Source organism: Gymnogyps californianus, unplaced genomic scaffold, assembly GCF_018139145.2.
Source record: "Gymnogyps californianus isolate 813 unplaced genomic scaffold, ASM1813914v2 HiC_scaffold_138, whole genome shotgun sequence".
NCBI lineage: Eukaryota > Metazoa > Chordata > Aves > Accipitriformes > Cathartidae > Gymnogyps > Gymnogyps californianus.
In genome coordinates this window covers 39,830-53,387 of record NW_026114019.1, presented here as the reverse complement: position 1 = coordinate 53,387, position 13,558 = coordinate 39,830, and the positions used below count along the sequence as shown (strand labels likewise).

Genomic DNA, 13,558 nt, shown 5'->3' with positions numbered 1-13,558 from the left:
TTAAAAATAATAGATTTTCAGTGATCCTTTCAAATTGCAATCCTCTTGCATAGGCAACACATAAACATGGTAACCTCTTACAAAACCAGACTGTGACTCATTTGTGGGATAAGAATCCCAAGATTGTGTTACTGCATTGAAAGTCAGTTCAACTTTTTCAACAATAGGGTCAAGCAGAGGAGCTGGAAGACAGGAAATTCATGTTAAACTTGCCATTATTCTTCAAGAATGTTTATCATCTTCTCACTTGAAAAACTTCTAAATTCCCATGTGGTGTTTCTGTTTTTATATCTTACTTGTATTTAAAAGCTGAACAAAGCCAAAGCGCTCCAAAAAACCTGTCAATTTCACAGGGCCTTTACGCAGTCCACATTATACACAAAGCAGTGACTGCTAATCATAGCTTAGTTTAGCTACCCTAATTAATGTGGGCTCTACCTGGTAACTGCACTAGTCAAACATCCCCTATGTAGGCCATGTACGTTGGTTTATGACTTTTAAATGCTTCACTGATGATACAGAAACAACACAGCAAATACATGTTTAGCTAGTTGCAGGAGGAAGGCTGTGGAATTCCTCTGTTTGTGACAGATGAATTTAGCAAATACACAAACCCTAAATATGTGGTCAACTTATGTAGCTCCCTGAGATAACCAGTCTTCTCCAATAAGGAGGCTCTATTAGCAACAGAACCATAGATGTGGAAGTTGTATCTCACCCCCAGAACAAAAGCAGTTAGAAAATAGTGGAACTGATTACAAAAATAGGTTATGGTTTGTCTTTTGGTTTTGCTTTTACTTAACCGCTTTCTACAGAGGTCTATAATCCATTAGAAATCTTCTTTGTGTGCTATTGTGCTATTAAAGCAACTGAAGAAGATACAGAATAAGCCAATTCTTAGTGTACATAATGTGAATTGAACACATGTATTCTGTCTGAGAGAGAATTTAGGGTTAGTTTTTTTTAAAAATATTGTTGTTGCCCCAGAGTGTTCAAGATGAGCGCACAATAGACTCTGAATGCATCAAAGAGCAAGATAATTTCATTTCCATTTCTGGCACAGACAAAGGTCATCCTTTGGACTGTTTAATGTAGACATATACCCATTGTCGTGGTTTAACCCCAGTCAGCAACTAAGCACCATGCAGCTGCTCGCTCACTCCTCCCCACCTCCGCCCCGGTGGGATGGGGAGGAGAATCAAAAAAAAAGTAAAACTCATGGGTTGACAGAACGGTTTAATAATTGAAATACAATAATAATAATAATTGTAATGAAAAGGAATATAAAAAAGAGAGAGAGAAATAAAACCAAAGAAAGACAAGTGATGCACAATGCCATTGCTCACCACCCGCTGACCGATGCCCAGCCAGTCCCCGAGCAGCGATCCGCCCCTCCCGGCCAACTCCCCCCTGTTTATATACTGGGCATGATGTTCCATGGTATGGAATACCCCTTTGGCCAGATCGGGTCAGCTGCCCCGGCTCTGCTCCCTCCCAGCTTCTTGCACACCTGCTTGCTGGCAGAGCATGGGAAACTGAAAAGTCCTTGGCTTAAGAGAAGCACTACTTAGCAACAACTAAAACCTCAGAGTGTTATCAACAGTATTCTCACACTAAATCTAAAACCCAGCACTGTACCAGCTACTAAGAAGAAAATTAACTCTATCCCAGCCAAAACCAGGACAATATCCACCCCTCATTCTATACCATTTACATCATGCCCAGATCCCCCACTTTCCGATACATTTCCAATTAATCACCACCACTTTTCCTGTCTTTTAATATATACACACAGATATCATTCCCACGGTCTATGGGCCATTTCTATGAAATGTCTTTTGAGTTCATTCAGTCCATGACTTTGGGCTCCATCTGTCTTTCAGGGCAGGAAAGATGGTGTGTGGTGTTGGATTGTTGCATGCTGAAGCCAGTTCTGGTTCCATCACCGCTGCGCTTGTTCGGTACTATCATCGCTGCACTTTGCTCGGTTTCATCAAAGTTCATTCTTCATTAATTTGGGTGATTTTTACTGTAATACCCTTCATATGGCATACAGCCACCACGGAAGTGATGATATACAGCGTTATATAGCAATCAACATCATGCAATTTAATTCACTGGCTATTCTCACCCAAAATCAAATCCCCTTGAGGCACACATCGGACTTCCCCATCCTTCCGCATCACCCACCAAGTGCACCCAGGTCCTTGAGCAAAACCAATCCCACGAATGGGTTTGCCTTTGCTTGAGGCAGGAGTAACCCAGACTGTCTTCCCCAGCATATTTTTTATGTGCACTATGGGGACTTTATCCCCTTCTACAGCACGTAAAAGTTCTGATTGGGCAGGGCCAGCCCGATTGACAGATCCTCTAGTGCTGACTAACCAGGTGGCCTTTGCTAAATGTGTATCCCAATGTTTGAAGGTCCCACCCCACCCATTGCTCTCAATGTAGTCTTTAACAATCCATTGTATCACTCGATTTTCCCGGAGGCTGGTGCAGGATAGGGGATGTGATACACCCACTCAATGCCGTGCTCTTTGGCCCAGGTGTCTATGAGATTGTTCCGGAAATGAGTCCCGTTGTCTGACTCAATTCTTTCTGGGGTGCCATGTTTCCCCGAAGGCATAACGGGTCCAATTGCTTAGGACGTGTACTTACCAGGTCAAATTTTCTAAAACGAATTGGTGCCTTTTAAGGGTCACATATGGGGTAAATATATTCTCCAACATCAGAGATGTTGTCATGCCCCAGGTATAATAATCAGGCACTTGAACTCCACGCACTGCCCACTCAGGTCGCGTCTTGGGTCCATCACTTTCCCGGCGCCTTCTGTTATGACGGGGCACTGAGAAATTGAACACTCTAGAAGGGCACATTGTTGGAATGCCGATGGTACAGCGTAAACCTGCCATTTTGTGTACATGCAGGTGTGAGTACATTTTCCCATTCGAACATGCCCAAAAGGTGCCCTGAGGGGATGGATATCTCGTAGTGGAGCATGTTAATGGGTCATAGGATTTAGTTATTCCGATTTCTCCTTTCCACACAAGGTTCCACTTGGTTTCGTGGGTAAGTGTGACTCCACATTTTAATGCAGTTTTTCGACTGGTAATGGGCCCTTTACACCTGGGATCTCTAGGTTTAAATCCTGGTACCGGAAAACCCCAACAAGTACACATATCCCGAATGAAAGTTCGCAATTCTGAGACATACCATGTTTCTATAGGGTCCCATGTTAACGATTCACAACCAATGGTCCGTGAACAGGTCATTAAGGGGGTGTTCTTATAGGGTAGGGGATCTGTTTCCCGCGCATCAATTATATTGTCTGGATCAAGTAAAGCATGCTTAAGGGACCAAGCGTATTCATAACGAGAACGATTCTGGTGGGCATAGCCACCCCATCTGCGAGGAATTTGAATACACCAACCTGGGGATAGCGGAACATTATATTCATGTTGTAGGGGTTCACCGTGAGGGGGAGGGTCCCACCAACGTACCAGATTACAAGGGATCTCCTCCTCCCGGGGACACCACTTCGAATTCAGTACAGACATGCAAGGGAGGTGCACTTCCTGGGGACATGCTGTCCAACCCTCTCGGGCTGCAAGGGCAGCGCTCGTAGTTCCTGTACAGAGCTGTTGCTTCCAGCATGTAGCCTTCCACATATCCCTCCAGGTCGTGTTAACTGGAAACCTATAGGCTACCCGAGAGGGTATGTAGTCAGCTTCCCACCCTGGAGGAGGTGTGTAGTCAATTCCCCACAAACATTGTCCCTTCCAGAGAGTATTCCGAATACACTTTTGGTTTAATGTTTCTAATTTTGAATTTAGCACTCGTGAGAGATTTAACCAAATAACGGCAAATTTGAGACCCTCTGACGCGGACGTAGGGAGGTCCACGCAAAACCCTTGGTCTGTTCGATTCCAGATTTGGACAAAACCAGTAATCAATTCCCATGCCAGGTTGGGTCGGTTATTCAGATTCCCCGTTGATTGAGACAAGATTATACATTCACAAAGTAAGAATATAAACTTTCCCCACACCATCTTTTCCCTAATAAAGAACAGCAACGGGCCTAACAGGATCAGGCAAACAATGCAAAGAATGACCCGCTGAACAACTGAAACCCTAAGTCCCACGATGGGCTTCTGTCAACCTGTAATACATATACACCAGAAAACTAAGGATTAGAAAGATGGGATTATCCACCGAGTGTGAATGCGATGGTCTTTCCCGTGGGCGTCAGTAGCCACCCATGTGTAAAGATTCAGTGAGGTTTTTAGAGTGAGGGGTACTTCCCCTATAGTTGGCAGATCAACCAAAACTGGCTGTCCCGGATAATGGAGGGGTTTTTCTGGGACTTCGTCTTCCCTTTTTCCCGGCAGTGAAGAGTGGGGTTTCGGACAGAAAGCAGTGAGTTTGGGACATCCATTCTTTCCCCACCTGTTGTTAACCTTTGCTACGGCGTCCAGGAGCCGTGCGGGCCACCCAGCACTGTGCAGCTTGAGAGCATGTTTTAATAGCCCATTCGTTCTTTCTACTATCCCGTTAGCCTGGGGATAGTAGGGGGTATGGAATGTCCATCGAACTCCTTCATCCTTTGCCCATTCTTGGACCACCCCGGCAGTAAAGTGGCTGCCATTGTCAGATTGGATAGATTTAGGTTTGGGTAGGTAACTGAACCATCGCTTTAACACTTTTACCGTATTTTCTCTGGTAGCTCGTGCCACTGCTTCGGCTTGAGCAAGACCTGAGACGACTTCTACCCCGACCAAAATATACTGTTTTCCCTCTGATTTTTTGAAAGGACCTATGTAATCTACTTGCCAAGTTTCCCAGAGGCCCTTTCCGTTCCGTAAGTGGAGAGGGGGTCCTTGCAAGGGATGCCGCTCTAATCGGGTGCGGCACTGACTGCAAGCAGAAATGATCGTGTTACACAGTTCCCGAGTTACCGGCCAGCCTCTGCTACCAGCTTCCCTGAAAAGGTCTTTTACTCCTGAATGACCGCGTCTCACGTGTAACCACTCTAGCAGGCGCTCCCACTCTTCTTCTTCGGCTTCCACTGCCATTGTAGCTAAACGTGTCAGCGAATCTACCTGATTGTTCCAAATATGGGCTGGGTGATCCCCCCTCTGGTGTGCAGCTACCCATCCCACCAAGAAAGTCCCCTGTTTAGCAACCTTTAATATTTCCTCCCATTTTTCCCTCTGCCACATGTGATAAATGACCGAGTCCCAAAATAATACGTTAACAGGAACTTGGTTTATTAGCGAATAAAGGCAAGCAAACAGCGCTGGGTGCGCGGGGAGCCTGGGCTCTACCAACACGCACCCCTACAGACAGCAGCATATAGCGTTTATAGTCTATACTCTTACATATTCAACAGGGTGATGCGATATGCAAATTGTCCTTCGCTTCGTATTAAAATGAGTTTTGCAAGTCCCTTTCACATGCGCACTGCCTCTTGGTGGTCTTGGGCGGGGGTCTTGGGATGAAGTAAGAGTCTTCCTCAGCGACCTTTATACAGATTTTTAAGGTTGAACTCTTCGCCTTCTTATCTCGTGCAGCGTGTGTCTTCTGTCGTTCCTTCTGGTAATCAATCGTCCCCCAACCGGTTTTAAGCTTGTACCACTTAGAAACTTACAACCCCATAGATAAAGGAACTTCTGCAGTTTGCGATTACACAATCTTCCCCGTCAGGGACCGCAGTTGCATTAAAACAATGGTGCTTTCACTCAACTATGTCTTCATATCTACATGAACCAATCCTCCCTCTTCTATTCTGTTTTTACTCACACGAATCACATTCACATTTCTCACAATCCCCCATTTTCTTTTCGATTGCATTGATTCGTGTTTTGGTTTCTAATCTTGTTAATACCTGTTTTATTATAATTAACTCTGGATCTTCCTTTGTTTTGACTATCATTAGGGAATGTGTTTTCCCTTTTCCTTCCTTGGGATCAATAGGCACAGCCAATATTTGTATTCTTTGTATAATCGAGTGTATTAATCTAATAAAACACGGTATTAAACACGGGATAATCAATAATCCGCCAAATATGCCCAAAACTATTATTCCAATCTTGGTGAGCCAATCATTGTTGAAGAGGTTTCCCCACATTCCTTCTAAATTTATCCTGTTCCATGTTTGAACTGGGACATGTGCAATTTTTTCATTTCCCTTATAAGTTCGTTTACAGCTTTCCTTTTATCATCAATTTCTAAACAGTAATTACTGAGGTTAAATTTTCCACACACACCTCTTTCCTGTGCTAACAAATAATCTAAAGCTAAGCGGTTTTGATATAAAGCGGTTCTCATTTTTGTATTTTGTTTTGCAATTAGTCCTAATGCATCTCCAGTCTTGTTTACAACTATTTCTACTACAGCTTGTAATCTTATAATTCTATTAAGCATATATATTGGAGTTCTATAACCCCAAGACCCGTCTTCTGCCCATGTAGCAGGACCATAGTAGGCAATTATTCTTTCGGGTGGCCATTCATTGTCCGCCCAATTCCCTATTTGTAGATTTCTTTTTTGCCGCCTTTGCCTTAACTCATCCGTTTCAGCATACACTCGGACTCCCAATCGTTCTCCTCGGCTTATGGGTAACAGGAAAAAACTAGGTCTTATAGTTCCTAATACACATGATCCTGTCCAATTTTTGGGCAAATATGCATAAGCTAGTTTGCCACAAATCCAATAATGTCCTTCAGGGCTTGGCCAACCCTTCGATATGTCTCGCCCACTAGTCCATTTCGTAAATTGATTATTCATTTTCAGTGGGCTTCCCCACTTATCTCAGTTATTCGTTGTTTCATTCCATAGGTAACCTCCTTCACATTCCAAGTGACCTACTTGCTTTCCATTATCTTTTAGGTTTTGCCAACAACTCCTTCCGATTATACTTGTTTGGAGTACCCATCGTTGTTTCCTGTTACCTGTTCCCGTTGTGTTCCATACTTGGGAATCACTTATGTTGCTCTCCATAGCTTCCCATGGCCATCGTTCACCTTGATTTGTTCCACCGCAAACATAACAGTTAGTTACACTTAATGATTTAGTAATGTTTTCAGCAAGATTTACAAATAGATTTTTAGCTACTGTGGGGATTTCATATTTCACTCCTGTCTCCATTTCATGGTAGAATGAGTTAAATAATAATCTGTGTTGTACTGATTCTTTTGTCTTTTCTTTAATTTTAATTTTAATTATTACACCTGGATCCTCTCCAGGTCCATATATCTTAAGTCCAATTTTGGTTACCTGTTTCTGCTTCCAATTTTTCAAATTTATAAGGGTTAAATTTACCGGATTACAGGTACGAGTTGTGCAATTACTTCCTGTTTCTATCCTCGTTATTAAAGCTTTTAGATCCTTACATTGATAATCATATCCCCAACCTGTAGTATCCCAACATACGCAAGACCAGTCCCTCCTTCCACATAGATGTGACGATTGGTACCTGGCTGTTTGACTTGGTATATAATCAGGATTTATTTGACATTGATGTGCACCTGGGCAAATATATTTTGGTTGATTACTGTAATATCGTCTCCATTCTAAACTTCCACAATTAGTATCTAGATCATCATCTATAACGTCACATGCATCAAAAACTATTGAAACCGGAGTACTCAAATCGGTTATGACCTTACTTGTTCCGATTAATCTACCTTCTTCTGAATTTGTCTTCATTTCTACCCAATATTGATAAGGGAGTTCTGTGGGATCATAGCATACAGTTCTATTTCCTTTGTTACATAGGGCATACTGGGTCGAATTATGAATACAGTTCCCATTTTTTTTTGCCTTTGCAGTCATAGATAGTGTGATAAACCAAGGTTTGGGAGCTTATCTTCCCCCTCCTAGTGGTCGTCACACATAGACTGCAGTTATTTGTCGTGGCCAAAGTTAAGGAGTTTACCCCAAGTATAATCAAAAGAGGTCCGGACAGGGCCATAGTATTCGGCAGTCACAGCCCAAAGGGGTTGCAGCCCTTGGCAGACTTCTACAGCCGCAATACCGGTTCCCACTCCGGTCTTGCCCTCTTTCCTTTTAGTATCAGGTGACTCCTTTAGATTACTTTGAGACCAAAGTTGGGGCTTCTCAAACCCTTTAGTCACTTGTACGCTATGCTCCAATAGTTAGTTTAATTTTTGATTTATAATTTAGAGATTGACCCTGCTCTTATTCTGTTATTTAATATTTTCGCTAGGCCCTCTTCCATGCAAATTCTTTAGCACACTTGGCCAAAACCCGATACCAATCGTTCTCAAATACTTCCCATGTTTCAGGTAAAAGCAATTCCCAGCCGCAAAACAGTTTAAGAATTTCGACTTGTCTTATTTGTTCCCTTGTAGGGAGTGAATTAGGGTTTCTGCACTTTTTGCAGTATGGTTGTTTGTTAAACGATACACAAGACCATTTTCGGTTACAATTCCAGCATCTACAGACTATCCAACATAGATGACCCAAATCAAGGTGTTCAATGCATGGGATTTCAGGTGGGATTATTGATCTAGGAAATCCCAGTATTTCTTTTTTTAAATCACAGGCCAAGGGAAAAATTTTTGGGACTCCCGTGATTTTATAACAGCCTGCTCCCCCTGTTAGTTGAGGTATTCTTTCTTCCCTCCAAGGAATAAAGTATACCTGTTTCACCTTACATCCCCGTGGTATTTGGAACCATGTATAAAGACTTTCTCTAACTTCAATTGACATAAATTAATCCAGACAGAGTTTGCCTGGTTTAAAGGAAGCTGTCCATAGGTCCAGTCTTCTTTTCGTTGTCCGGATCTTCAGGTTCGTCTTATGATTAGCTTAGTCTCTCCTGGCTCCGATGTTACCTTCCACTCCTTTATTGGACCCTTGACTCGCGATACGTGGGTCCACCCTTTTTCCGCAGTTCGGACAGCGGTATTTGTGGTTAACAAAACAAGATAAGGTCCCTCCCAAAGAGGGGATAAAGTTTCTTCTTTCCATGTTTTTATCAACACCCTGTCCCTAGGCTTCAACTGATGGATTGCAAATCCCAGGGGTGGTGTTTGAGCTAACATTCCTATTTTTCTTAATTTTTTTTCAACGTTTTTTCCCAAAATAATTATATATTTCTGAACATCATGATCTTCTACTATATTATTTCCAAGTGGCATCCCCTGAGAGTAGGGCATGCCATATAGCATTTCATAGGGTGATAATCCAGTCTCACTATGGGGTTTTGTTCTTATATTTAGAAGTGCCAATGATAGACATTTTGTCCAAGGCATCTGTGTTTCAATCATTAACTTGGCCAGTTGTTGTTTTATTGTTTGATTCATTCTCTCTACTTTTCCCGAGCTTTGTGGATGCCATGGGGTGTGGTATTCCCACCTGATACCTAAGGATTGACATAGCAGCTTTATTATTTTGGAAGTAAAATGAGTGCCTTGGTCAGAATCAATGTACTGGATTATCCCATATCTAGGTATTAAGTGTTCTAATAAAATTTTCACTACCATTTGTGCTGTAGCTCGTGTCACAGGGTAGGCTTCTACCCATTGTGTTAAATGGTTTACTATTACCAATAGATATTTCAACCTTCCGACTTTAGGGAGTTCAGTAAAATCAACTTGTATTCTCTCAAAAGGTCTATAAGCTGTTCTTCTTCCCCCTGCTGCCACTTGTCGGAACACTTTCTTGTTTACTTTGTGACAAGTCAAGCAACCTTGTGTAATCTGTTTAGCTATTTCAAAGATTCCAATACAGCCAAATTGTTTAAGAAAATGATCACTTAATGCTCTTGTACCCCAATGTGTTTGTACATGTAAATGCTCCAAAATCTGTCTAGCATAAGCCTTTGGCAACATTTCTCTGCCATCGGGCAGTGTCCATTTTCCTTGTTCGAATTTTGCCCCTATTTTCTCAAGTCTTGTTATTTCCTCAGGGGTATACTTCTTTTCCCTTTCTCGTTCCTCCTCACTTGTATCCTCTTTTGTTTGTATTATATTAACCTGAACAATCGGAGCCCTTAAAGCTGCCTCCTGGGCTTCTTTATCTGCGAGATTGTTTCCCCTAGTCTGATAATCTAACCCTTTTTGATGTCCTCTTATATGTACTACTGCTATCTCTTTTGGTTCCCTTAACATTCTTAAAATTTTTATTATTAATTCTTGATGTATTAGATTCTTCCCTTGAGTATTAATTAGGCCTCTTTCTTCCCATATTTTTCCAAAAGTGTGGACCACTCCAAATGCATATTTAGAGTCCGTGAATATTGTTCTGCTTTTTTTCCTTTAATAATTCTAAAGCTCTGTATAGAGCATATAACTCACAAGCTTGAGCTGACCATGCTGGACTTAAAGGTCCTGATTCCACAATCTCTAAATCTTTATTTATTATTGCATACCCTGATTTTCTTTTCCCTTCAACTATTCGGGAAGATCCATCTACAAACAATTTTTCTCCTTTTCTTAGTTCAGTTTCCTTTAAATCCAGTCTCACTTTAGTTTGAACTTCGATTACTTCTAAGCAATCATGTTGTAACTTTTCTGACGGTTCTCCGAACAAAAATTGTGCTGGACTTTGAGCAGAAGTAACTTTTAGCTCTAAATCTGGAGAGTTAATCAATATGGTCTCATACTTTAAAATTCTGCTATCTGTTAGCCATTTTTCAGCTTTTTGTTGGAGAACTCCCCTAACATTGTGTGAGGTAAATACCTTCAATGGGGCGCTAAAAGTAATTTTCCTAGCTTCTTCTATTAATAGTGCTGTAGCAACCAAGGCCTGGAGACAAGCAGGCCATCCTCTACTTACTGGATCAAGTAATTTAGACAAGTATCCTACAGGCTTTTTAATCCCTGCCCAGTCTTGAGTGAGAACTCCATATGCTGTTTGATTGGATGTATTTACAAATAGATAAAAAGGTTTTTCCAACTCTGGAAGGCTCAACACAGGTGCTTCCACAAGTGTCCTTTTAATTTCTTCAAACTTTTTCTCATCTTCCACATACCACTTAAACTGGTTATTAGTCAATTTCTCATATAGAAATTTTACCTTTTCACTATAGCCTTCAAGCCATGGTCTGCAATACCCTAATAATCCCAATACTTGTCTTATTTCCTTTTTAGTTTTTGGGGGTCTCAGGGCTAAAATCCCAGATATTCTGTCAGGGTCTCATTTCTTTTTTCCTTTACTTAATGTCGTGGTTTAACCCCAGTCAGCAACTAAGCACCACACAGCCGCTTCCCCCTCCCAGTGGGGTGAGGAGGAGGAAAGCAAAGGAAAAAAAAAGTAAAACTCGTGGGTTGAGATAAGAACAGTTTAATAACTAAAGTAAAATATAATACTAACAATAGTAATAATGAAATATAATAATAATAGTAATGAAAAGGAATGCAACAAAAGAAGGGGGGGGGAAGAAAAAAAAAAAACCAGTGATGCACAATGCAATTGCTCACCACCCGCTGACCGATGATCAGTTAGTTCCCGAACCGCGATCCGCGCCTCCCGGCCAGCTCCCCCCTGTTTATATACTGGGCATGACGTTCCATGGTATGGAATACCTCTTTGGCTAGTTCAGGTCAGCTGCCCTGGCTCTGCTCCCTCCCAGCTCCTTGCCCACCTGCTTGCTGGCAGAGCACAGGAAGCTGAAAAGTCCTTGGCTTAAGATAAGCACTACTTAGCAACAGCTAAAACATCAGAGTGTTATCAACATCATTCTCACACTAAATCCAAAACCCAGCACTGTACCAGCTACTAAAAAGAAAGTTAACTCTGTCCCAGCCGAAACCAGGACAATATCCACCCCTTATTCTATACCATTTACGTTATGCCCAGATCCCACACTTTCCAATACATTTCCAATTAATCACATCACTTTTCCTGTCTTTTAATATATACGTATAGATATCATTCCCGCGATCTATGGGCCATCTCTATCAAATGTGTGTTGAGTTCATTCAGTCCATGACTTTGAGCTCCATCTATCGTAACAGTCTGTCTGGGCAGGAGGGATGATGCAAAGTCCGCTCAGTCGGTAGAACAGGATTGGGCTTCGGTGTGATGTGGCAGGCAGGTGACATTGGGCGCAGCAGGAGGATGGTGTGTGGTGTCGGATTGTTGCATGCTGAAGTCAGTCCTGGTTCCATCACTACTGCACTTCACTCAGTTTTGTCAAAGTTCATTCTTCATTAATCTAAGTAATTCTTATTATAATACCATTAATATAGCACATAACAATTATAATAATGATGACATACAGTGGCAGGATTATATAGCAATTAATAGCATACAATTTAATCTATTGGCTGTTCTCACCTAAAATCAAATCCCCTTGAGGCACACATCGGAATTCCCCATCCTTCCGCATCACCCACCAAGTACACCCAGGCCCTTGAGCAAAAGCAATCCCACGAATGGGTTTGCCTTTGCCTGAGGCAGGAGTAACCCAAACTGTTTTTCCTAGCATATTTTTTATGTGCACTACAGGGACCTTATCCCCTTCTACAGTGCGTAAAAGTTCTGATTGGGCAGGGCCAGCTCGATTGACAGATCCTCTAGTGTTGACTAACCAGGTGGCCTTTGCTAGATGTGTATCCCAATGTTTGAAGGTCCCACCACCCATTGCTCTCAATGTAGTCTTTAACAATCCATTGTATCGCTCGATTTTCCCAGAGGCTGGTGCATGATAGGGGATGTGATACACCCACTCAATGCCGTGCTCTTTGGCCCAGGTGTCTATGAGATTGTTCCGGAAATGAGTCCCGTTGTCTGACTCAATTCTTTCTGGGGTACCGTGTCACCATAAGATTTGCTTCTCGAGGCCCAGGATAGTGTTCCGGGCGGTGGCATGGGGCACGGGATATGTTTCCAGCCAGCCAGTGGTTGCTTCCACCATCGTAAGCACATAACGCTTGCCTTGACGGGTTTGTGGGAGTGTGATATAGTCAATCTGCCAGGCCTCTCCATATTTGTATTTCAGCCATCGTCCTCCATACCAAAGAGGCTTTAACCGCTTGGCTTGCTTAATTGCAGCACATGTTTCACATTCATGGATGACCTGTGTAATAGTGTCCATGGTCAGGTCCACCCCTCGATCGCGAGCCCATCTATATGTTGCATCTCTTCCCTGATGGCCTGAGGTGTCGTGGGCCCACCGAGCCATGAATAATTCACCCTTATGCTGCCAATCCAGATCCACCTGAGCTACTTCAATCCTAGCAGCCTTGTCTACCTGTTGATTGTTTTGATGTTCTTCAGTGGCCCGGCTCTTAGGTACATGGGCATCTACGTGACGTACTTTCACAACCAGATTCTCTAGCCGGGCAGCAATATCTTGCCACAATGCAGCAGCCCAGATGGGTTTACCTCTGCGTTGCCAATTACTCCACTTCCATTGCTGCAACCACCCCCACAGAGCATTTGCCACCATCCATGAGTCAGTATAGAGATAAAGTATTGGCCATTTTTCTCGTTCAGCAATGCCTAAAGCCAGCTGGATGGCTTTCACCTCTGCAAACTGACTCGATTCACCTTTTCCTTCTGCAGTTTCTGCAACTTGTCGTAT

The 13,558-nt window shown here is 42.5% G+C and overlaps 1 pseudogene; it reads right to left on the bottom strand.

The window, feature by feature from the left end:
- LOC127028022 (oncostatin-M-specific receptor subunit beta-like) overlaps nt 1-13,558 on the bottom strand; it is a 48,916-nt pseudogene continuing 35,358 nt past the window's right edge.